Here is a 25900-nt window from a genome sequence, read left to right as displayed (position 1 = left end):
TGGAATGGAGGCGAACGATGGACTCGACGGGCGTGGAGAAGGGTAACAAATAGGTAACAGAGTGTAAATCAGGCGAAGGAGCCAATGCGGAGAGAAGAAGTACGAGGGAAGGACGACGGGCAAAAACAACGAAAGGGAGATGAAGAAGAAGAAGCCGTGGCTAGGCCCGGAAGTGTGGAGCTGTGGAGGTTAGCCTTGCGAGGCGACAAACAGCCTTCCTGACGTCTCTCTCTCTCTCTCTTCCTGGGCGATGGCCCCCCTCCTTTCATGACCCGCAAACAGCACCCCCACGGTCGTCGTAGTCGTTCCCGCCATCAGTATTGCCCCGGAGGTTGGTATGCATTGGAATGCGGCTCGGAATTCGTTCGCGTGACTGCTCAAACACAGAGAAAGTTCCCCGAGACCTGACCCCTCTTCTTACTATATACAACATACACTGGCTCACCTCTCCTCCTTTCTCCCCTGCCCCCTTTTATCCCGCGGCCTCTCAGTGACCTTCGTGGTTGCGCAGTCTTTGTGGCTGGAGCCTTTTTTTTTTTTCTTTCTCACTCTTTTCTGTACGTGCCTGATTCGCTGCCAGCGGCTTGCAAAGGCCCTTCGGCTTGGTTCACGGCGTCTACCTGCGATTCTACGCACGTTTTTGAATGGGACTGCGCTATTTATTTCAGCGTGGGCCGATTGGAAGGAAGCCTTTTATCTAACTTGTTTTTATATTTCTTCAAAGCATTTCTCTTGCCACTCTTGTTCATTTTGTTTTTTTCTTGTAACGCGAGACGACTGAGGACGTAAAGGTAATGCACACGTCTGATGAAACATTTATGAAGTATTGTATATATGTAAAAAAGGAGCTTGACATGATGCATTCGGAGTTCGTGTTTTGTATCGTGGATCGTCAGGTACATGTCCGTACTACAGTTGCAAGGAAAAATGATTATTCCATCGAAGCAAACTTACCTCTGCGCTTCAATGATCTTTATGCCATAAGCAACGCGAAGAAAGGGGGTTAACTGAGGGGCCTGATTTTTATGAATCATATCATAAGAAGCCAACCATATGCCGTAAGGTAAGAGTAGGTAATGGGACATGTCCTAGTTAAGAAAATATTGAATGGCAAGAGATCATACAGCTGACATTTTCCCGGAAGCTCCAACGCTGCATTGATCACGAGCAAACAAATATTCAGGAAATGTGGCTGTCCTTTGTGCGAAGCACCCAAACAACATAATTCCAGTAGCTGGCTCTACATGGTAGGTGGTTTTCTTTAATGCAGTTTTCGTTGTTACTCGTTGTTTAGCAAGAGCTAAAGATTGAACATGCTAATGACCATCATATCAACCTTTCTACGCGTTAGCGTATGCAATATTTGTCATGCGTGTGTGTAGTGCCGTTTTTGAACCACGTCGCATCGGGCGGCAAGCAGAGATCGCATACCGTCAGCGTTTCGCATTTTCAATAATTTATTCCTCCATTGCCGCTATTTACGAGATATACCCCCTACAAACGGTAATTTGCAGCATTATAGTATGGACAAAGAAACGTTATATTCAGAAAAAGAAAACGAAAGGAACACACGAAAAATGGAATTCTGGTGAACTCATGCTGGCGAATATCGCTACACGCATTTGCTGTTTCTGGAAAGACCAAGGGTTCGGCACTAATTACGTATAACCCCTCCTTTTACGCGCACAACAAAAAGAGAAAAACATGAGCCTTCTGTCTATATTACCTGGTCACAAAAGATTCTTATCATCCCAAAGAAAAAGTCGGAGCTATCGCTTTCACGGGATGCTATTGCAACTGCAGTATCGGCGAACTATTGCCTCACAAATGCAAGAAGATTCGAGTCTACGACGAATCACACCCCCTGCTTTTCCATCATCATTTTCGCAGACGCAATCGATACCATGAAACCCTTTCAAAATTCATTGTCCGCACGCCAAAACCCGCAATCAAGGTGAAAAGAAAAATAAAGCAATGTGAAGTAAGTGTGAGTGGCACAGACAATGCTTTCGCAAGGCTATTTTTTCTCAGTGTCGCCTTCCCGCATTTTACTTTATTCTTTTTTTCAGCACTACTTTCCCGCCGAAATGGCCGAAAAGATAGAGCAGTTCTCCTTTTACGGAGATTCCCACTTCACCAATCTCTGGCACTGCGTGGAGGTTTCAAACTTGAGCCACGGGCGCGCAGCTCCTGGCCGTGTTTTGTGACGGGGCTTGCCTTTATTTCGAAACCACACGGGTTCTCCTCCTCCTGCGCAAAGCGCAAGCTGCTTCGTCGACATTTTATTCGCTTTGATGGGGCCGGGTCTCATTACAGCCACCGAAGCGTCGCTAATCCGAAGCAAATACTTTTGCCGACACTCTTGCCCGTTGCAAGCTACCACCTTTTTGTGCTGACGGCGAGGAAAAGGCGTCTTAAACTAAGGCGCCAGTATATGATCGTCTCAGTGAATTCCGGCTTATAACGCTCAGAGAAGCTTACCGCGAAAAGATGCCCCAAGAAAGACGCGGGAGCGAAAGGCGCAAGCACGTTCATGCAAGCTCGCTCAGATGTGACGGCACAGCGCAAAGAATTAGAAAAATGCATAACACGGCACACGGTGGCGTGTTATGCCCGCACGTGTATACATCAGCAATACTTGATGAGCCTCGAGAGATGTCTGACAGGCTCGTTCGCAGCTAGCAGCTGCGAGTTAGAAGAAAACAAGGATAATGAAACTTCTCGCAGAGCTTCCTGGCAATGCGCCGTTACAGGCGCATTCGGACAGCGCCGAACTCCCCGAGAGTAAATTGCCACGATGCGCACGTTGGGCGAAAGCGAGAGAAGGTAAATACATCGCCTTAATAAAAAGCCGCTCTAATCTGTTATGGCTTATTCCCATAGTTGCCTTTCCCCTCTTTTACTGATGAACAGAAGGACGCATCGAAATGCGAGAAAAACGCTGCCCCCTGGCGGCACTGATGGTGAACGTGCCCGCAGGGTGTTGTATAGAAGCCGATGGTTAGTTACCGCGCGGACAAAGGCAGCAAAAGCGAAAAATGAATCAAGAAAAAGGAGAGCCCGCGCTCAATAAAGCAAGAGTCATCAGAAAGTTTTCGAATTTCTTGTTGGGCTGTAACCCTGCGTGCTTTCAGGCCAGAATTTATTCGTGGCTGACAACAGGCCCGTTTTTTCTGTCTTCTCCGATGATGTCTGTTTTGCAAATGAGAAATTTTAATTCGTTTAAGGCACACATGCAAGAACTTTATTATCTCTTTTTAGTTTTTTTGTAGGCAACATGAATAATGCTTTGTTAGAGAGATCGACCCAAAACATGTTGCTGGGCTGGTATTTGCTTCTTTCCTTTGTGCTAGGTGAATAAATTACGTTCCTCTAAATGTTACTTTTTCAACTGTGACCTGGATATACTGCGTTTTCTTTGGCGTACGCTGCAGATGAGTCCCCAGTATAAATTATGGGCCTCACATAAATCACTGTTTCTGCGTCATTGGCGATGTTGTGTTTGATAACGCCCGACAAAAGGGGGGAGGGGGGGGCAATGTACAAGCGATGCTACTTTGGCTACTATAACCAGATTTTATTAGTCTAAAACATACATGCTTTATCTTTCGGGCACATATTATGCCAAGTGCACTTACTTATTCATATAGAGCTTATGCGACCCACCACAAAGTGGGTAGAAAAGGTTGATGAGTAACTTACATTTCGGGGGTGTAATACTGGGGGGACGTGGTCAGTGATTTTGTTCATTTACTTACATATATATGATCATCATGTGCAACCTTCCCAGTACGTGGTGCAGTGAAAGTGTTTTTTTGAAACGACGGATAAGCAAAAGAGCCATTTCAGTGAAGTTTATACTAGATTTAATGTATCCCGTTCGGTCGTTAACATTAATCACTCTGTTTTGCCTGCCTAGGCTGTTTAAATTTTGATTCCACCGTCATCTTCTGTCAGTATGCCTTCTCAATACCTTTCGAACGATTAGACAAACCCATGCTCTAGCGTAGAGATGCCGGAATGTCTCATATAAAATACGGCCTCGCGACTTCATTTTTCTCTCATAGACATTTCATCTGTATTGCACGTGTAAGTACACTCACAAGGCGATTTTCAAACTCGCCGGCCACGTCACCAAGGCCACCTATTTTATGGAAACACCGCACAAATCAATAAAGCTCTTTTCACTGGCCCCAATGGCTTCCTCAAGTCAAGGTGAAATATTCCCGAGTTTTGCCGGCCATATTACACGAGAAAAAAAAAACTGAGTCACTTTAGCATACGCCAAAGAGGGTGAAGGCGAAAGACGGCGCGCTCAAGAGACCTTGGCTAAATGAACTTCACATTCTCATTCGAATGCGTTGGTACTTCTGATTGCTTGTTTTTACCCCCCAAATGTCGTGGGTTTGAGTGCTTCATTAACACTCTATTAATTAACTGTAACTTACTTAATTTCGCTTTAACACTAAAGAAGGTGGTGTCCACATAAGCTCGAAGGTTCGACTCTCATAAAAGCTCGTGGGCTGGAGTACCTGAATTAACTTTATCCTAATTACCATTGCATTTATTTTGGCATGATGAGTGGCATCGAATCTAGTTCCGAAAGAAGACGACGACAAACAAGCGAGTAGTGGCACGGTGGCACGAGCGCGTGTCAGAGCGAGGCGAGGTCACATGACTTTCTGTACCGCACGTGCACGCGTCTTCCAGACAAACGGGGGTATGAGGCACCTAAGCCGTTCGCCTTGAAAATCTGCGGATTTCGCCCACTGTGGGAATCGATGTAAGCGACGATTTTTATGCTGTTTGCTTTGACTGACAATAATTAGCGGTGATGTTGGCGGTGAATGTGTAATTTCTTCAGCGTTTAGTCCAATACGAGAGTGGCGAGTTGATGTTAAACGTTTCCTTGCCTGCACCACTGCTGTTTGCCTGCGTAGCCCACAGAATACAAAAGGGGCTTGTTTGCTTGAGGCGTTGTTGTAGCGTCATTTTTCCTAATCTTTGAGAGGGTTCAGCATTATCACTGCCTTCCATGGCACATCGTATACTGGCAGCAGTGGTCTGCAGCACATTTCGCTACGCAACGAAATCGCTCCTGTTCTGTGCGACGCTTCTTTCAGGCCTGGGTGTCCTCGACGCTGAGTGCACGCTTTGGAGCCATTTTCTGGCCCCTGTTTACGCGCTCCTTCTGCATACGTGGCCAGCACGCCATTGAGACTCCAGCTTCGAGTGCTCTCCTTAGGCTATGGACGATTGTAATGTTTGCACTGCCACAGCACAGAAGGCGACTTCCACAACCCAGCACCTGGATTTTTGTCGTATAGCAAACGAGCACAGCACGTGCCATGAGCACAAACCTCAAAACCTGGTCCTCAAAAACCTGGTCGGACCTCCGGAAAGGCTTCTTTTATAAAGTGTTGCTTCCGCAAGACTATGAATCTTGTGTAAATATGTAAAGGTGACAACATTTTTTGTCCACAGCTTTGAATTTAATGAATTTAAACATGATATCACCTAGAATGACCTTGCGTATTTAGCCGGGCATAGACCCACAGAATTCCCTTTTTTTAACTTTTATTCGGCTCCTATGAGGACATATATTCGTTTTAGCTGTACTTTCCGTTTAGATAATTTGCGACATGCTTATAAAAAATTGAAACAGATTTTAAGATAGACCTCAATTTCAGTATCCTAGTGCATGAAGAAAGATCACTAGTTTTGACGCAATAGTTCTGCGGAAAGCCGCAAGGTGGAGAGAAGTAATTAATAAAGAGAAAATCAGACATCCACCCGTTCGCAGCAATTGCTATAAAGCTCCACCAGGTCCCGGACCAGGACGAGTATTTCTTCGATTGCGAGGCTTTTCTTTCGAGGAACCCGTATGGGTTTCCTTTGTAGCAATTGCTGTGAACGGGTGGATGTCTGATATTCTTTTTATTATTTACTTCTCTCCACCTTGCGGGTTTCCGCAGAGCAATCATAATTGCAAGAACTGCAGGGCAAGAGTTTTGACGTATACGTCAAAACCCTTGCCTGTGCTTCGAGTTGTCGACAAATTCGACTTCACTCTGCCATCTGCTTTCCACCTGGTTAGCTCAGATGCTAGAGCGACTGCCCTGGAAAGGTGGTGATCCCGGGTTCGAGTCCCGTGCCAGGAAGAATTTTTCTTCAACTGCGATACTTTTCTTTCGAGGAACCCGTATGGGTTTCCTTTGTACCAATTTCTACGTACGGGTGGATGCCCGATTTGCTCTTTATTAAAAATCACTATTGCATCGACAAAAGATCACCACCACTAATTTCCTCTCTGCGCTACCGAGGCAGACCAGTAACTGATCTCAGCTGAGACTCAGACATGGTGAACTTACGCATTTCTAATCGACAGGAATGCAGCACATTAAGTACACGTCTTTTTCTGGGTATAGCACATTTAAAGCAGGTTATTGAATAAGTAAATTTCGCATCAACGAAAAGCATCAAACAAAGGCACGATAACGATATCCTGAAAATATTATTAAAGAACCGTCTTAGAGCCTAGGGTTATACAACGAAAAACATAGCTCAAACTTAATACGTAGCTGCCTATACATGTTATTGCCTTCAGCTCCCACCTTCTATGTTTGTAGCTAAATTTCTGACGATAGAAAACTAGTGAGTTGGCTAGCGCTAAAGAACAAAGCTGCGCTTGTCTTATATAACCTAAATTTACCGTCTAGCAGCGTACTTTGTCTCTGACGGCCACGAAAGTGGTCAAGCCAATGCATTAAATCAATGAGTTCTCCCGGCATAAACACACTAAAATTATAATAAAAAGGCAGCGTTCAGGAAAGAAATTGCTAGCTGCGATATTTTTGTTTCCTCCTTCTGTTCTCTCTTTTCACCTGCTAGTGCGTTTTCTCAGAAGGTTCATGTTTGTTCCTTGACCTCTACGGTCGGCAGAAGAGGAGCAAAAATACACACTAAGAGGGGAAAGTCCGGGGCCCTCTTTATTGAGACGTGGCCCTCGTCTCCTCGAGAGCGCGGAAACCCACTGGGCTCCGCAGTAGAGCTCCTCGGGCTTTGGTTATTCCGAAGCGACGTACGCCTTCCGGCAACATCGCTTGATCCGCCATGCATTCACGGTCACCCGATGACCCTACTCCCGGTCCTGCATCCCCTTACTACGGGACTTCTTCTCCAGTACTTGAATTTTGCATGTATTGAAACATGTGCTCGCATATTTCCTCGTTACTCTTTGCAAATCCTGCCTTTGTAAACTGTTCGAGCTTGCAATGTAAAGAAGGAATTGCATGTTTTACAATGAAGGGCACCGCGGAGTTCCGCAATACGAGGATTATTTTCTTCGGGAAAATGAGATGCCTGATAAAGAAAACCTCCCTCCTCCCCACACACATTCACTTGAATATAATTTAGGCCGACATGAAAAGGGTGTTTGCATGAGAGTAAAACTTAGCGGTGGGAAACTTCGATATTTACAAAAACAAAGAAAGGTTTTCCTGCATGGGTGTTGTCGCCTAGTGGAAACATTAATGCGCTGCCATAGACAAGCTTTGCTATTTTAATAATATTTCTAAAAAGCCATCCGAGAGCCAGCCAGGAGCAGGAAATGCTTCGCCAAACCGAAAACAGCGATGCTTCTGGCGTAATGCAATTGGCTGATCAACCTCATCTTATTATGTACAAGCTCCTCAATTTAGAGATCGTTTATTGCGTCTTTATGTTTGTTCATTACGATGCAGATATTCATTATAAGAGGAAGAGTTGTAAAAAGAAACCTTCAAAATCTGGGTGTAGCGTCGAAGATTAGGCCATAAGAAATTAAATTAAGCCGAAATAAGTCAAGTTATTTCCGCCATTCAATTGCATCTATATCAAACGTAAAGCGTATTTCCCACTTTAACCACATTAGACAGTTTCACTACTGCGCCATGACGATACACAAGCAGCACGCAAGCGCTTTGCGGAACGTAGGAGCACGTGTCACGTCAGGGCTTTTAGTGCTGGGCAAATGCCTACGTACGTAAGCGGGCGAGCGTCGTTAGACGCCGGGTGCGTCGGAGCGCGTTGACCGCGTCCACAAGTGCGTCGAACCATCGGTCGAATTATAGACGCCGTTGATCTCGCCAACGTTATGTTACGTGTGGGCTCGTTCACACAACGTCGAACTATAATGAGGCCTTTAATACCCGCGTCACACGGGCAACTCGGATTTCCTTCAAACTTCCTTCCCTATAAGGACCGCAAGGGAGTTTCACCTCAGAGTTAGCTCCGAGTCACAAGGCCTATAAGCGAGCTCTTGAAAGCTGCTGCTGGGGACCCATTAGGCGCTGCTCACCTCGTACGCAGTCATGAAAGAAACACGTTATATATTCTTGGGAAAGACGTGAATTACTCATTCCGCATGCTCGAGACGTGCGATCGCGTTGACCAAAACAACAAAAAATGGCGCTGTCAGGGCAAACGCAGCAGCCATTCCAAGAACGCCCGGTTCGAGAGTCGAATGCAGCTGCTAATTCAAATATCTTTGTCAGTGCTCAAATACCACGTTATATGCAATAAAAGCAGTTATAATTGCTGGTAAAAGGGAAATTGATAAAAATGAGTGGGATTTCTTCACTCTAAATTCAAGCACGCTGGGAACAAGAGTACTCCCTTCGGTCTCCTTTCACGAGGAACTTCCTTAAACTTCCTTTGCTAAAGGACTGCCATGTGACAGGGCGCGCATCTCCCTCGAGATAAAGACGTCCTTGGTTGAAGGGAGTTAAAAATACTTTAGCCGCGTCCATGTGACAGGGGTATTAGATGCTCTACATTTAATACGGATGCAATACACGAATGATATTGAGAAAAATAAAAACGGAGTACTTGCTTTCTGAGCCTGGCATGGTCATTTGCAATGAACTGCGCCAACAGGAGGTCCAGCCAGTGGAGCCCTGGACCAAGAGCCCAACCACGCTCGCCTACTTTTCTTTTTGAAATAAAGTTTCTTTCCTTCCTTCCTTCCAGCCTTCCGCGCGAACAGCGTACACTGAATGCTTTCTCAAAAACAAAGTTAATATTTTTTTTGCTATGGATTTACACCGTGCAGGATCCGGGAATGGCTATGGTGCGTTCACTTCACGCAGCAACGTCAAATCTTAGGCCATTCAAAAGTACAGCCTTCTTATGGTCGCCTTCGACGCCGACATTTTGCGAGACTTCTCGCGTCTGACGGAAGGACAGCGCAATGGTGGAGCGAAAACGATACGGCTTTGTTTAGCCATCATCTTAACAGCGCTGGACGAACTGCCCTGTCCTATGTTACAGGAATGAAAACGCGCGCCAGCTTCAATGCCGGTGCTTCGAAGTATAACCAAAGAGTTATAACGCTTGCGCCGCTACCACGACGCATGCCTAGCTGTGACTCCTTGTCGCCTAGGCGTGCTACAAATCAAATTCTTTTGTCTCGTGCACTCCCCAACAAACGAGAACCACAAGAGCAGTTCGCAATGCTCCCCACGTACGCACGCAAGAATCGGATGCGCGCGTACGCAGCGGTCGCGTACGCATCACGCACCATTCGCATTGCGCTCTGCACATGCGCACTTTGCAGGACGTAGCTATTTTGCGCAGCGCCGTTACGTATACAACGTAGGTAGTACTAAAACTGTCTGATTTTCGTATCCACGCCACATACCTTAATACCATGCGATTTTGTTGTTTCCTTTGTAAGTATTGGGCGCTTTAACGTAGGTAGCCTTCCATTTTCTCCCCATGAAACTGACATCATAATGCTCGTCAATGATAGATGCACAACCTGTCCTCTGGCAAAAAAAGAAGGAAATATTCAGTGAACTACTTCCTCCGCTATTTCTGAGTGTTTCTGAGTATTTCTGACCGCGAGCTCGAGGATCATATGGTTCCCCGCGCACGTCACCACGGAAGGCGACGCGCTCCCGAACCTAAACGAGACGGCGCACCGGACGGCGCGAGACATGACCCGCCGCGCCGAACAGGGAAACGCCTCTCGCACGATAGCGAACGCTTCCCGAGCAGAACGGGACAGGCTCACAAGATACAACGACATCACCAGTGCATATTTGAACGCCAGAAGGATATACCCCCCGCCGAGTCCTAAATTGAACAGGAGGCAGGCCGTCGCCTGGCGACAACTCCAGACAAACACGTTCCCTAATCCATTCCGTCTCAAACGCATCTTCCCAGATAAGCATCAGGACGACACGTGCAAATTGTGCCAGGAAGGACCAGCAACACTCAAACACATGCTGTGGGAGTGCAATGTAGTTATAGGAGGGATGGCAGTTACTCCGGAGACCCTGTCGTCGAGGTGGGCCGCCGCTCTGCGCAGCTCAGACCTCGGAATCCAGACGTGGGCAGTCCAGCAAGCCCGTGAGGCGGCGTTGAGGCAGGGCCTTGACGTTCCTCCATGGGAGACCTGAGCCCGGGTCGCGTTAAACCTTGCCGGACGTACAAGAAAGTTGTATCCATCCATCCATCAGTGAACTATATTCGATATAATGTGATCATTATAATGTGATCACTATAATCACTATAATGTGATTGCCGAGCGGCGAAGTAGGGGCGCACTGGGTATAGGACGCTGTTTTCTGTACAGACACGAAAACGAGTGCACGACCTGAACTCCTCCTATGCGCACTGTCAAAACTGCGTGTTTCCCATTCAGGCATAAGGATAAAAGATCAACTCAAGCGTTCCAATTGGAATGAGGGACGACCAGCTCGGGAAGCCTTGAAAGCGTCAAAGCAGGCCGTTTACTTTTGCTGAGGCGCATTTAACAGATTTGCGAAAGAAAGGAGGAGGAAAAAAGGAAGTTGTACTTCCGGGCTCGTTTTACAAGGCCGTGTTTGTTCGCTGCTCTCAAATTTGGCTCCTTTCGGGTTCAGTTGTAATTGGTTCCACAGAAAGCTGCAAAAAAAAAAAAATCGATGTGGTGACCTGTCGCGTATAGTAGCCCCCTCCACTTTGTGGAACTGCCGTGCAATACAGGCAGACCCATCAGAACGCCGCGTAGAAGATGAAAAAAAAAAACAAGCACCAAACAAGCAAGCAATAAAACAGCGTTGCCGTTTCGGCACACTCAACACGTATAGCCAGGCCTCCAAACTGAGTGCACCTCGCGTTGTTCCTCTAGGTATGGATATTTTTTGGTTACGTTTCTGTTTTGCTATCTCTCGCTGTCATTTTCTTTATCCCAACTTTTGCTTGCAACCTCCCGGAATGCACGAGCTTGTACTTACTTTTATTTTCTTACTATCAGGGTTATTCTTTCCATCATCTTGGTCCTTCCTGCTTACGTACCGTTCCTTCTTAGAAAAGAACTCTCACTTGCTTTTTTGTGTGTACTTATCGGCCTCGCATTTGCACGTAAATTTGGCGCGTCAGGGTCAGCGAGAGTCCAGTACCATAATATACGTTAGTTTACTTTCATTTTCATTTTTTTACTCGCTTTCTCTCCTCAGAACGTCGCATAGTACGTCCTTTTTGCATTTATTCTCGATGCTGCCTTCCGAGGCTCTGTCTATTCACGAACAGTGTCGTTGTTTTTCTCTTTCTTTTGTCCGGCTCTCCGCTTATTTGGCGCGCCTGCGCGGCTGAGGACGTTCTATAATACATATCTTCCATTGGCCTGCGGCGACGGCAGTGCTTCCACTGGCGTGGACGACGACGTGACCCGAAGAAATGTGCTCGTCTGAGCCGCGCGTCTATCTAACATTTGCCCGTCGCTTTTCCCTTCTCTCCATTGCTTTTTCCCCCTTTTCTTTTTTGTTCCTTCTATTCGACGCCCTTAAACCTCTTCGCGGTTTCTATTTCCTTGCGTACATTTCTCTCTTTCGGTTCTTGCGCGTGCGTGTCCCCTTATCGCTGCGACCCGGCGCCCTTGTCCATCCGTGCGCGCCAACATTCGCACCGCATGCGCACCGTGCGCGGACCCGTCTCTCTCTCTTTGTCTCTGTCGCTCCTTGCACGTCGGTTATTGTTTTCTGGAAGTTCGAGCAACAGCGTACGTGTCCCGAAGGCGCCCCAGCTCGCGCGATAGGAAGTTTCACGTCATATTCTCGCTCGCTTCTCCGTTCGCAAAAATATGCAGTTTGCATTTCTCTTGGGTGTGAAATGACGATTGACAGGCCCAGACTCAGACTGGCTACCTTTCCGGCCGATTGAACGGTTGTTTATTTTTCCTTTTATTTTTTTCTGTGTTTTTCCGTGTTTGCTTGCGTGCGTGTATTTATGTGTGCATGCTTCTGGGAGCCGGGGTGATGATCAGAACCAAAGATAACCAAAAGAACATGTTTTATTTTTCCCCACTAATAATAAGTCCTAAGTTTGTTTTGTGCCTGCACACAAAGCGCAGACAGTGCTTGTAAATATGGGCGAATTTTTGGAAACTGCTAATACACTGTGCGAACAAGAGTGATTAAAGATGGTGTAAGACAAACAGTCGTCGGGACAAGTCAAGTGACATCGATAGAACAGACATTCTTCCAGCAGCTTAGTAAGTTGTGGTCAACATATTGGTCAAGGTGAACTTTATGCTTCAATCAGGCCTATAGATGAGCAGCACTCAAAGTGGGAAAAATGAGAATATATGCAGAAACATAGGGGGCAGAATGAGCACTGCGCGCACACATTCGGACACAGAGCAGGGCAACAATCAGTCAGGGAGGCCAATGTTCTTGAAAAACAGTAGTAGCGTGTTCTTTCCATCTTGAAACCGGCGATACACCAATGTTCGATACTTGTGGGTATAAAGAAACAATCGAACAACTGTTGTGCTCTTGCCCTCAACGTGACCTCCAGTGCATGTGTTTACAAACCGCGTTAATTCGAGTGAGCTCTGGTAGAACATTCTCTGAAACAAGACTGTGGCCAGTCGTAGACTCTCGTAGACTGTGGCCAGTCATCGATAGTACAGAAAGCTAAAAGAGAACATAATTGGTATAGTGGGAAATATGGTAAGGTAGGAGAACAATACTAAGCCGCTCGTATGGAGGGAAGTCGTCCTGTGTTAGACCTTCTGTTATTTTGTATGTCCTCCTCATTCTTATTGATTTACAGCGTGCAATAATGCCGAGCTTTATGCCCAAAAAGGAGGCATTCTCTTACCTTCATTGACCTGTATATTATGTATGTTTTAAGCTTTGAGCACCTACCCATGACAATCATCAGTACGTTTGCAATGGGGTCCCTGGTTAACGCCCATCTCTCCTTCCCCGCAAAATTTATTTTGTCCCTTTGTAAAGAAGTTCTGCCTCTGTACACAACTAACAAAAGCAGAGCACGCTTTACAGGGGCAGAGTAAGGGAGGGGCGGCAAGACGTTTTCTTTTAAACATTATCTTGGCAAAATCACTGAACCTGTGAAAATAATCGTTCTGCCGCAACAATCACCAGAACAGCTGAATTAAATGCGCGAGTGCTCCAAGAATTTATACTTTCAAATGCGTAAGCATTTCTACGCCTACCCAACGAGGAAACTTGTCCGTTCGTCCGTTTCGTAAGTAGAATCGCTATAAAGAAAATAACGTATAAAAAAGATAAATTCGAGAGGAAAAACGTTGGCGGTGGTGAATTCGGAACCTACATGCCCAAGCCCAGAAACCGAGTGTCTTACATACTGAGCTAAACTCCCATGCTTGCAGAAAGTGAATATATATAAACCATTCGAGTGTGTTGTACCGGCAGAACAAAACAGGTTCTATGAAGGCTCTGTTGAAAGATTTGGCGGTATTTGAATGAAATGCATCTCTAGGACCATATGTGGAGTCTACTTGGATCATTGTAGACATATAGTAAATTTCTATTTTACAAAAATTTAATGCCAAACACGCCACATTCCCGATGCGTTTCGGTGGTAGCGGGATGTGCCTTCGGTTGGGACGTTCCTTCGCCTATCGAAGGGCCATCAACCCCCGAGGGCTTATGCGCTTCACGTCGCGCAGCGCAGACAGATAAGAAGTCAATGAATTGACAAGGAGTGATTAGGAGTTATATGGTTTATTTGGAAGATAGAATGGGTGGGGAAAGTGCTGAAGTCCGAAAAGGATCCTGCGAACCTTGCCTCATATCGACCAGTATCTCTAACATGATGCGTATCAACGTTGGTGGAAATACTAATGTGTACGATGTTAACTTGATATCTTGAGCAAGGAAGTAGACTGCCCTCGTGCATGACTAGATTTCTTCCTCGGTTTAGTGTTCAGGACACGGTATTGCACTTACTAAGCCACATTGAGCACAATCGCGTCGACTGTCTTTCGGCACTCGCCATTGATGAAGCACACGACTGTGTGCTTCATACAGGCATCATCAACGGACTCCAAGCCATGGATGCCTCGAGGAATGCTCTTCAATTCACCCATGAATTTCTTAGAAATCGACGTGTCCTGGTTAATCTCGGAAATATAATGACCGAAAAGCGACGCATTACCTTCGGCGTGCCACAAGGAGGTGTCCTATCTCCGTTATATTTTAACGTTACCATGGCCAGCCTTCCAGATGCACTGAAGGCAGCTTGTACGGCAGTTAAGATGTCCATCTACGCCGATGACATCTGCATTGGGATCTCGGAGGACCACCACAAACGTTGGCCCGCATAGCCCAAGGCGCAATCTCTATCATTGAATGCCATTTATCGACGCTTTGGCCTACCTTTACCAGCGGAAAAATCTGCCGTGATGCTTTTGCCAAAAGCGAAGCAAAATTCAACACGCCTGACGCTGAATATTAGTGGCCATCTAATTCGCCGTGCAACTAGTGTACGATTCCTGGGCGTCACCATCAACAGCAAGCTACTATGGCGATGCGCAGTTGAAAGTGTTGTGGCTACATCAGCGCAAAGAGTCAAGGCACTTCATCACATGGCAGGTGCACGTTGGGGAAACAATTCTATGTCCATGCATGAAATGACCACTGCACTTATAACAAGCCGTATTGTCTATCAGCTTCCGCTGATATCACCATCCCGGAATCTATTAGAGCGCTTGCAGGCACTGCACAGAAAGGAACTTCGCTTGGCGATGGGAGTTCCTCAGGAGGCTTCAAACAAGAAGCTTAGTAATAAAGCGGAGTTTCTTTCACTCTGCCTTTTGTAATCTCAGGCCTTTTTGACGCCGCTAATAAGGCTGGGCGAGTACTCTGCAGCCGCGGCGCTTCTCCGGCGGCTAAGAGAAAGAACTCGCTGCCATTTCCATGCGGCGCTGAACAATTTTTGATATTTAGGATTGGACTGGCCGAAACAGAGTCGCCTCGACCCACCATGGTCTTTCTCAGACGTTTACTGCAGCCTGACTTAACCCCACCTACCGGCGAAACGCACCATTTCAACTGCCGAAGCAAACTTTCTTGTGCTAGACCATTTGAGCACAGCGTTTCAAAGCCACAAGTGTACACAGACATGTCAGTGTGTGCACAAAAAGATAGCTGCGCAGCGGCATACTGCATACCCTGCCTTGGGGTGTCATAGTGTGGCCACCTGCATCACGCAATTTCGTCTACAACATTAGAATGGGCCACAATTACCGCGGCCTTGCGAAAACTACGTGCCTATTCCACATGTGACGTCGTGGTTCTGACGGACTCAAATTCATCGTGACAATGCTTACACCGTGGCCTACCTCGACAGAAGTTTACAAGGCAATCTTTGGCACTGATTAAACTTCTAATGAACAAGGGATTTAACGTAAAATTTCAGTGGATCTCAATGCACGTAGGAATTGTAGCAAATGGAAAAGCTCACGTACATGCATGCCGAGCACTGACATGTGACTCAAAAGTAAGAGCACCAAACATTCTTCAGAACCCTAAGGATGCAATCCGCATTTACTTGAGGGTGATCCACCAGACTCCAAGCCAAGCCAGTGGATTTACTCGCGAAGAAGCAACGCTGTTGTACCTCATCAGAACCGACTCCGCGTACACCCCTGCTTGGTTATTCAACAGAACTGCTTGGTGGCCTAGTTGGTGCTTGCAAAAATACATGTGTTTTTGCCGCAAGTTAAAACACACAAGAGGACGACACATAGAAGACAACGCAGTTGCCATTAGCGATACATCTTTCTTGCTCTATGAATCGTAAACGAGATTGTTTGACGACTGGATAACGTAGGTTGGTGAACAGCCTGTGCATGCGTGTATGTGCATATATATTCATGGTTCATGGCCCAAACTAAATCAGTTGGAAGTGCCGCCCGTGTTGTCTTCTATGTGTCTTCCTTTTCTGTGCGTTGTAACTTGCGGCAAAAACATCTCTTTAGGTTATTCAAGACCGAATGATGCGTTTCCCCGCTCTTTGCGTTCTGTTTGCAGTTCTGCCTGCAGTTCGACACAGAAAGAAAAGCGATGACCGACAGCTTGCAAAACAATGGTCTTTCGCACAGGACGTTTGAAGACGTCGTTATCCCAGGAGGGCTCTCGGCAGTCAGGAAGAGAGTGCGATGATTGCTGATTTCCTTCATGCGAGACACGGGGGCCTTCGACAGCTGGTGACACGCATGCTGATACCCATAGGAGGCTCGGGAGGAACGGTTGCTGGCTATGTATACCACGCTAAACCGCCCTGCTGCAACAACACCACCACAAGCTATATGGGTCTCATCACGGTTGATAATGGTTCGACGTGAATGTATAAGGTGCTAAAGAGCGATAAGGGCTTAGAATCGGCGAACAGTTCTAATAAGGTTAAGTACCGATAAGGTTGACAAGAACCGTTCATAATTTATAAGGCTTGGATTGAGTCCGATAAGTTTTATAACGACCGGTAAGGGTAAGGGTTAATACAGGTCGTATCAAGTTTCGTAACATTGATAATGACACCAGATTCTATGGAGATGAGCAAGTGGCACAGTGCTTATGCAGACTTGGACAACTCCCAGAGGAGTTCCTGAGTTAAGTTTCTAAACAAGTACAAACTTGAAATAAGTTCAGTTTATTCTTTTCGCTGAATAACAGGTTCTCAGGACCAGTAGTTTCAGAACAACGAGTTTCCAAAGAACAACAGCATGCGATTTGTAAGGAGCATGCATACACCTAGTTGCTTGTGGCCACCTGGTGTAAACAGTACTATTTTCATTGTAACGAGATGTTTTCTTATCAGGCATAGCAACTTCAGAATTTAACGTTTCTTTCAGGCATTCGTGGACGCTGCAAACAACACCGCTTTCAAAAGCACGAGCCTACTCACAAGTTCTTCATTCCTTTTACAAGTTAGAACAATGAAACATTGAATAAGCTAGTCGTGCACTGCAAATATTCTGTTGCACAAGTACCCTTTCACATTTCTCTCCCCCCCCCCCCCCCCCGCCATTTCCATTTAGTTTCTTGACGCCAAATGAGAAGATGGACATTTTGCGCTTAGTTCACGCAGTACCGGCTGTGAACAGCACATGCAAGTTGCCGTATGGCGGCCAGGGTGCAAGATTATGCGCCCTTTATTCAGCACGGTAAAACACGATACGAAAGAACGCTGCGTTATTATTGAAGCGAAGGGTTGTTCGCATACTCTCACGAGTTTGGCCTGAGTGCTGGCCGCTAGGTCCACCAGCATCTCGGTGGAAATACCTTTTGTATATATGAAGGCTACATGTGCGCTGAATGAAAGTACCAGTGAAAGGGCTTATATAACTCTGGTATGTCGACAAACTAGTGTAAGTGCACCTCCGCTCTGCCGTAGTAACGACAACAACGTAAAAATGAAGCTTACGTAACACAGGAACAAATAACATCGGCCCACGGGTATCTTGAGAGCATACGAACCTGTTAATAAAATAGTGGAATATATTTAAGGGATCATTTATTTTCACAGTTTTTCCATAATTTTCTTGAAAGTGCCTGGGCCCTCAGGCACTTTCAAGTAGTTTGCAACTGCTTTTTTTCCTCAGGAACCCCCAACTGCTGTTGGAAAATAAATTAGGGTATTGATTAGATGATTGGAATGATTTATCCATTGAGTTTGTGGCACTTGGTGCACATCTTTTCTTGGCCAATTCCCCAGATGCTGCTTGATACGTGTAGTACCTTTCTTTGCACACATTTGTCGTCGTCGTCATTCTTTCCTCGACAAGCATCATACATCGCCATTGTCCTCTTCCCCATAGACGTCTTACACTGTGTATCCACCTGATTTGGAGTTTGCATTTTGGCATAGCTTGCGAGCGGTGCATACATTAAGGGCGGGATTGGCAGCGTGAAGCACTGATTTGTGAAAAGGAAATAAGGAAAGGTTAGGCAAAGAAGGACAAACAGCTGATTTCGCTAAACCTTGGTTATTTTATTTCCACTATTCGGTGCTTCGCACTGCAGTTCAAGCCACTGACTTAGATAAACTCACCCAAATCAGTATTCTTATCTAGTTCATAAGCCGGAAATTGTATAGGAATAATGTTGTAGGCTTTGTGGTGGATATACACAAACATTGCATGAGATGACATACGTTTCACAGTATGAAACTAAACGGAATTCTATGAATCGACGTTATTTGTAAAGCATTTAAAGCACTGTTTTACTAAAGCTTTGTTTCCCATAGATTCGAATAAGTGCGTTGGACCTACAAATATTTTAAACTACAATAGTTATATGAATATGTGTAACAGTCATACAATTTAGTTCACTTTCATGAGGAGACGCATGGGAGACATGACGAAGCATCATGACAGGAAGTGTTTTGCATACTGCGGTCGTAACAAACATTCGAGGCGTGTTTGTTGTGTTTGTTTTCTGCCTTGTGACCAAAGAAAAGTATAGTTAGTGTATGCAAAGGAATATGTGCTCATAATTATTGCCTCTCCATGCAGAAAATGGTTTGTTACGAGGTCGTTTATTCTCCCGAATAAATCTTATTACTAACAAATAATTAATGCGAGTTCCTCGTTACTTCCATTCTCTTTCCGTTCGAAACGTTAAAAATGAATGCCTAACATCAGGGGCTGGCACGGAATGCCTCATTCTCGTTTAGCAATATGTATCACTGCGTTTGTCTAGACACATCAAGACCACAAAGGGTTCAACTTATGTTCCGGCACGCCAACAGGGTTACACGGGCCCTGTCTCTAAGCGCACGCTTCGCTATTCGACTCATTTTGCACGCACGGCCGTAGCCAGGAAACAGGAGGCGAGGTTAACCGGGGCGGAAACTGCACTGCATGCGCTGCGTTCATTCGCTTTTCGGACTTTCGGCACTGAGGCGGCGAGGAAGTTCCCTTTCTACGCGCACGTCTCGCCAGAAAGACGCGACCGTGGCGTCACTAATGGCCTTCGGTCACGCCGTTTCGAGGCCGCCTCTGCACCAAATGAGGCGGCAGCCGACTGGGGGAAGGTGGTGCACGATTCGTGGATCGACTGTATAGGACCTGCCACATTTTCTCCCCCCTGCGGTGTCCACGTATGTGTGTCTGTTGCTGAGAAAGTCGAACACCGTGGTGGACTCCCCTGGCCTCTGTCCACTTCCGCGCTATCCAGTTCACTGGGTCCATGAGTTTGCGTCGCGTCCCCTCTGCTTTTCTGTCTTCGTTTTTTTCTGTTTGCTGGGGCGTGGTATCCAGGTATTCATATATCGACCCGCTCGGACTGAAATAAAAGCAGACACAATTTAAAAAAGGGCTCACGTAATTTTCGCATATACGATGGACACATTTCATGGTGGCGGAGTTAAAAGGCTCCCCTTTACTGTGATTTATGTCGGGCTAAAGACTGTAAGTAGTAAATTAGGCGCTACCTACAGGGGATATAGTCCTAGATGCCCGATCGCTTGCGGCGACATCACCTTGAGTGCACTTTTTTGTTGGTTTAGCAAAACAGTATGAGCTGATTGGCTGGTTAAGCACTACGTCATGCGAAGGCAATAATATCGCCGAAAGTGATCGTCCGAGAATACGTCCCCAGAATCGCGTCTCCAGCAGCATTAATAGAAGTTTGATAAGTAAATCACCATCAAGAATCACAGTCGTCGTGATGGTTTTTGTCAGAGGCGAATGGTGATTCATTCATAGCGTTATTACCCCTTTCCACGAATGTTGCGTCTAATGCACATGTGAAAATTTGTTCTCTTTGATGGCTCCGAGAAAGAAAATATTATAGATGAAAAGACGCACCTAGAGAACAACCTCCGGTCTAATCTAGGCTCTGTTTTCTTGTGTAACGGATTTCCTTGCAGATTTAAAACCCTGCGACTCATACATTGCTTCTAAGAGTCTTATAATCATTTCAAATTTACTCCTGAAATCTTTATAATCGCAAAGATCTGTCTTGGTAGCATTAAATCTGTTCAAGCTGAGTTATGTCTGGTACGTTCGTCTCCGCACTTTAAGTGCAGATGCTCTGGCGGAACAATTGCCGTCGTGTCCTTGCTAGGCTAGGTCCACTTGCATCCAGCAAAATTCTTCCCCTCCTCCTCCTTGAATGATAACATTTGCTACGTGAAATAATTTCTATTGACTTTTCTTGAAGCTTTGTCGTGACAAGCAGTAAATACGCTAACTCTCATTCTAATACAGATTTTCTAACACTGAACTTATGTGCCTTCCTTTTTTCTCGTTTCAGGTAAGCCCGTACAGCTTTCAGTGCCGACAGAAGTTGTAAGTCATACATTCTGCTGGGATGTCTTTCACACTGAAACTTGCGCTTGCATTATTCGCAACATTTGCTTATTCCAGATGCACACCGAGATTTCCAGTCAGCGAGGCAAGTTTGGTTTGCTGTATGATGCACATTACAGTTGCAATTATTGTTTTAGTGACAACACGTTCAGAGTGATAGTAGATACATTTAATCATTTCATGCTTAACTGTCCCACCACGCTTAAAAAGAAAAGTCGGTTTATTTTTGTTTGCTTTGAGAGCAAGAAGCTCCAGATAAATACTTCGTGACTTTCGTTTCGTGGTTATGTCGGTATTCATTGTTCAGGCCTGTACCAGCTTGCAGGCGTTGAATATCGACATTGTCCTCGTCTCTCACAAAGTAATACCTGCAATACTGACATGTATTAGCTCCGCAGCTGAATGTCGTATGGCTTAATACGTCGATAAACATAAGCTCGGACTCCGAGGATATCTAATATAGCATTTGTTTCGGCATTTGTATCTACGATGGCGCGAAAAACAACCACAGCGACACGCGAGAAAGAAAGGCAGAAATCTAAACAAAGTACCATGCTATATCTCTTAGACCAATACAGGGCACCATTACACGAGCACTAACGTGTTTCATCGCAGTTTCCCACCCTGAACTTTCTTTCGCACGGTTGCTGACATATGCATGGAAATTTAAATGTTAAGGCAGCAGAGTTACTTTCAAAGCTGCAAACTCCAACGCTGTCCAAGGGGCGTAACGTTGACTTACGGCGCAACTTGGGGCAGTAAATTCCGCCACTCTCTCTGCGAACGTAAACTCTTCTTTTGCGTCCGCATTTTGCCCTCTGCCTGCGAGCAGCACGGCAGAAAAAAAAAAAGACTAGCAAGAAGGAAAAAAAAAAGAACGAATCTTCCAAAGCGGCCACATTTCTCAGCTGGGGCACCAGAGCCAGCGGATGGGGAAAAAAAAAGAAGCTGGAAAAGAAAGAAAAATTTTGCGCCGGAAATATGTGGTGGCAGGAAAAACAGAAGAACAAGACGGAAGAAAAGACAAACGAGAAACGCGGCAAAGTCGAGTGTTCTCGGCCGCTCGCGTGAGTGCTGGTACTCCCCCAATGCCGTGGGTGCGTGGAAACGGCGCGAGATTTTCTCCGAAAACGACAGCACTTTGGCCCGGGTGCGCCCCGTGTTTTTGACCCGGGCAAACTTCCCTCGCGGCGGCGCCTGCAGCAGCGGCATCCGTGCGAGACAAGGGCTCCGACTTCTGATTATAGGTGGCGCGGAATAAATGACCGGCGTTCTCATTCGGCATTCATGTATGCGTTTCGGCGGCGGCGACCGAGTATGTAGTGTGTGCAGCGCGCGCGTACGTGAGTTCCGCGAGAAGCAAGGGCTAGATGCGGTTATTCATGTTCGCCTCCCTCGCCCGCCAGTTCCTTTTATTCCCTGTTCGAAAGGGTTGCATATTCTGCGCTCCAAGAGAACTGCTTCTGAATCTCGCCTCGCGTCACGGGTGGCGTTTCCATGCGCTTTTCGTGTTCTGTGCCTCGCGTGCGCCGTGCCGCATGCCTTTCGCCGCCTCTTCCCGATTACACTTACGTCTTGCCTTGATTTCTGAAGACAGGCTAAAGAAATTGATGCGGTGAGACACTTCGCAAGCTCTCCCATAGTATGTTTTGCGGGTTCGCTGGTTGCTAGCTTCATAACCTATTTATTTACCAGCTGTTAGCCTTGTATTCACCCGGAATGGCAGGTCGTGCGAAAACACGGCATATCCGTGCCGGTTTTAGACGACGCTTTCAGTTCTACTAATGAAGCATGAGAAATAATGACCACACAGAAGAATGACGTCATAGCTCAAAAAGACATAAATGCTTAACACTGCAGTGGTAAAAAAAAATTTAATTTTATCTAGTCTTGGCTGCAGCTTCGTTGTCTCTGGCGCTTTAATCTCTCCTCTGCGTCTACAGTTTGCTGGTTCCCGCCTGTGGCGTCAAGGAGGAAGGATGAAACGAAATAACAACAAAACACCTTTCACTCACATACCATGAAGTGCGGCGCAGCCGGCCACACAAAGAACAACAACCCTTGAAATTAAGAGCTTGACAAAATCTCGTCTGGGCGGAAAGTAACGGCATAGTAGGAATAAAAAAAAACAGAATGCCGACTAAAATGGGGTTGTCTAGAAAATTTTTATTCATTTCTATTATGCCAAGTTGGCAACTATTATCTATTGTCTATTATCAAGTTGGCAACTGAGGTCTATCGTCTTCAGGTGCTGTAGAGGAGCTCGAATGGCTTTCTGGGCTGATGAGCTGATGAGCTGTGAGGCCAGGCTCCCAAGAACTTTATTTCTGTAAATGGCCTGTCGACCAGTCTATTCATAGCACACTGCAGAGCCTGGCGTTGGAAGAGGTGTTCAAGAAAGTGTCAACCAAGTACAGGGTAATTGACAATTTAAACATATGACAAGGAGAGAAAGTGAGAGAAACAGACACGGTAACATAGGTGCAAAGGCTGGAAACAAAAAAAACACTATGGTGATTTACAACAATATAAAGAAGAAAATTAAGAGGGAAAATCTGTATGATAACGCAAAGGGAAGTGCCTTGCTATTTGAGGCCCGAGCTGGCTGGCTTAAGACAAAAATACACCGGACCAAGTATGTGCCGCATGATGAATAATGTGTGTTTAGCAAGAAAGCCCGGAAATGATTCGGCAGATAGTAATGAAATGCCAAAATATTCACCCAGCAAGACACGTAGAGAGCGTCCCCTTTCCAGACGCACAGGTATTCAAAGAAGCCAGTGCGGCCCCAGAGTTTACAACTGGATTAACCCTGACGGTGTATTAAACGACGGCTTGGTAGGCTGCCGGATCCTCGGTATGCAGTTGCTGCTTGCGCTCAGCTGTACCAGCCTGTTCTTGTGGCCGGGTTGCAGCATCGGCACGACGTGTTTGCTCGTTCCCGCTTCTGGTCGCGGTGTTGCTGATCGAAAGCTGCCTGCTCCTCAGCAGTACGTAGGACGCATGGCCCACTTCAAAGCCGGAGAGAAACTGTTGTACGCACGCGTGGCTACGACAGAGAGCAACGACGTCACTACTTGCGCAGCCAATCAACCGCCTCTCTTTTTTTTTAACGCATGCCCATGGGGTAGCGCCGCAAGAGCTTTCGGCATACAGGCGACAGACGAACGGGCGGACGAATGCATCGGCTAGCCATATACAGCTTCACTGCAGAAAGCACGGAATAGATTGATAGAAATGTAGTCATTTCAAGCGTAGGTATTAGCACAATATTGTGATAGAGGTTTTAAATACCAAAATTAAGATAGAGATCAGAGAGAGGAAAGAATAGATGGTGATAAATGTAGCGAAACCTGAATAAATCATGCAAGCTAGGTGACTGTTTCTCTCCGCGCTGTTTCAAAGGAGATGGCAATAGTAGTAGTAGTAATAATAATAATAATAATAATAATAATAATAATAATAATAATAATAATAATAATAATAATAATAATAACCCTGTAGTAAGTGCAGTTAGGATATAGGCCCTTTTGGATTGTCTAGCGAAGCATCTACAACTGCCGCGATGCTCGGAGATTTGTAAGTGATGGTACTGCACTTATTATTGTAACGAATTTATTGCTCACCTGTAGCGATCCGACCATGTAAGTTTGAGTACCTGGAGCATAGCGAACGGCAGCAATGTTTGCGTTAGCTCTCGTTGAACTATATTGCTGACGCGCGAAAGTAAGCGTGGATCAATCGCCTGTGGAGTACAAATTCAGTCGCTGCAGCGTGTCACGCTCTCTTCCTAAAGCAGCCAGCCTTGCTCGCGACGCGACGTTCCTGCTTTCGGTGCAAAGGCTCTTCCGCATATCAGCCTTGCCGCATGCGTCGACTCCTCTCGTCTCGACCCCCCCTCCCCGTCTCTCCTGAATTTCGCCGGCGAATCGCAGGCTCTGCTTTTCATCGAGTGTCGCACCGAGAGCCTTTGGCAAAGTCGCTACGTGGGGTAGCGTAGCGGCTTACGAAAAAGCCGTCGTGTCGTGCCTCTCTCTCTCTCTTTCTCTCTCACTGTCTCTCTCGCTGACATGCCTAACACTTTCGGATACCGCGCACGAGAGAGCGCAGTGCGGCGCATTGTGTTGCCAACAACGAGAAAGTCCTCGCGCTTTGTTGAACGGTCCTGTGCGCTGTATAGTCCCGTAAGCCGTACAACGTTAGCTTGAGGCTCTATCCTTGAATCCTCCACCCATATATGAAAGTAAAAGCGCGTTCAGCCTGAAGAGAAAGAGAGGGGAAAAAATGAAGCACTCCACTTTTTTAGTTTTTCTTTTCAACCCGTCTCTTCTCCTTTCCCCGAGCTCTTTTTATTTCGTTCAACCGCTCGCTCAAACTTGCCCGTTTCAGTCTCGAGTACGTCCGCATCCATCCATCACTGCTTTAAGGAGCGCCCTGTGTCCTTCCTTCGGTATTTCCTTTTCGCTCTTCTAGATCCTTCTCGCCTCGTTCCTCGGCTATTCGCAATACGTTGCTCTGCTACGTTGCACTTCCTCGCCCTCTACCTCTCTCCCTTCACACGAACCTCTTTCGCTTTTTCACTGCTGCTGCGGCTTTGAATGTTGTTGTTGGGCTTTTCGCGCCAAAGTCAACACAGTATACCAATAATTCTCAAAGCGCTTCCGCATGACGGATTTACGGAGCGGCCTCCCTTTACACCGCCACCGGCGTCGCAAAAATGCGATGCTGTTTTCGGGCCCGTCGTAAAGAAGATTCATGGAGCTCGAAAGCTACGCTCAACCTCCCTGTCTTCCCTTCCTCATTTTACAGATTAAATTTTTTCCCTACAAGGTCTCACTTACCGCGCACTATGAGACGTGCGGCAACCTACAGTCAACTCTCATTCGACGCGGGCCCGACGGATAAGATGACCAGCGTTCGAATTCAGCCTCTTTTTCTTTCTTTAGTGACACTTTACTGTTTAACCTCCAGTTTAGGTTACATCGTCGTTCTATATTTTCGGCTCTGGAAAACTGCATGAGCGTAACCACGAAAAAAATGGAAAGTGGATAGTTCAAAACTGACATTCCTTAAAGATGAACTCAGTTCCTAGGTCAATTCTTTCTGTGCGCCTCTTTTCTACATACCTTCTACATGTCAAAAGAGCAATTAGAGTTAAGAGCGCCGATACGCATCTTGTGTATTCCAATTTTCCAGAGCGCGCAATGAAGCGGTAAGTAATCCCTTCAGTTAGCAGCAGAGATGAAGAGAGAATGCATTCTTAATGCGTTCATGCGAGTACTGCCCCAC

The 25900-nt window shown here is 46.2% G+C and overlaps 1 protein-coding gene and 1 long non-coding RNA gene across 4 annotated transcripts in view; one reads left to right on the top strand and one right to left on the bottom strand.

Moving 5' to 3' along the window:
• LOC135909244 (igLON family member 5-like) overlaps positions 1-25900 on the top strand; it is a 351641-nt gene that overhangs the window by 175386 nt on the left and 150355 nt on the right. The gene's annotated exons all lie outside the window — the stretch shown is intronic.
• The window catches only part of LOC135909252 (uncharacterized), a 119085-nt gene continuing 111702 nt past the window's right edge, over positions 18518-25900 (bottom strand). Inside the window, exon 9 of one of the 2 annotated variants that reach the window (XR_010566662.1) lies at positions 18518-19583. This is a non-coding gene — a long non-coding RNA (uncharacterized lncRNA). Of the gene's footprint in view, positions 19584-22776; positions 22985-25900 lie in introns of those variants that run through there. The other variant, XR_010566664.1, reaches the window with a different exon arrangement.

The sequence above is a fragment of the Dermacentor albipictus genome, chromosome 1 (assembly GCF_038994185.2).
Source record: "Dermacentor albipictus isolate Rhodes 1998 colony chromosome 1, USDA_Dalb.pri_finalv2, whole genome shotgun sequence".
Classification (NCBI taxonomy): domain Eukaryota; kingdom Metazoa; phylum Arthropoda; class Arachnida; order Ixodida; family Ixodidae; genus Dermacentor; species Dermacentor albipictus.
The sequence above is the reverse complement of the archived record's forward strand: the minus strand, read 5'-3'. Positions and strand labels throughout refer to the sequence as shown.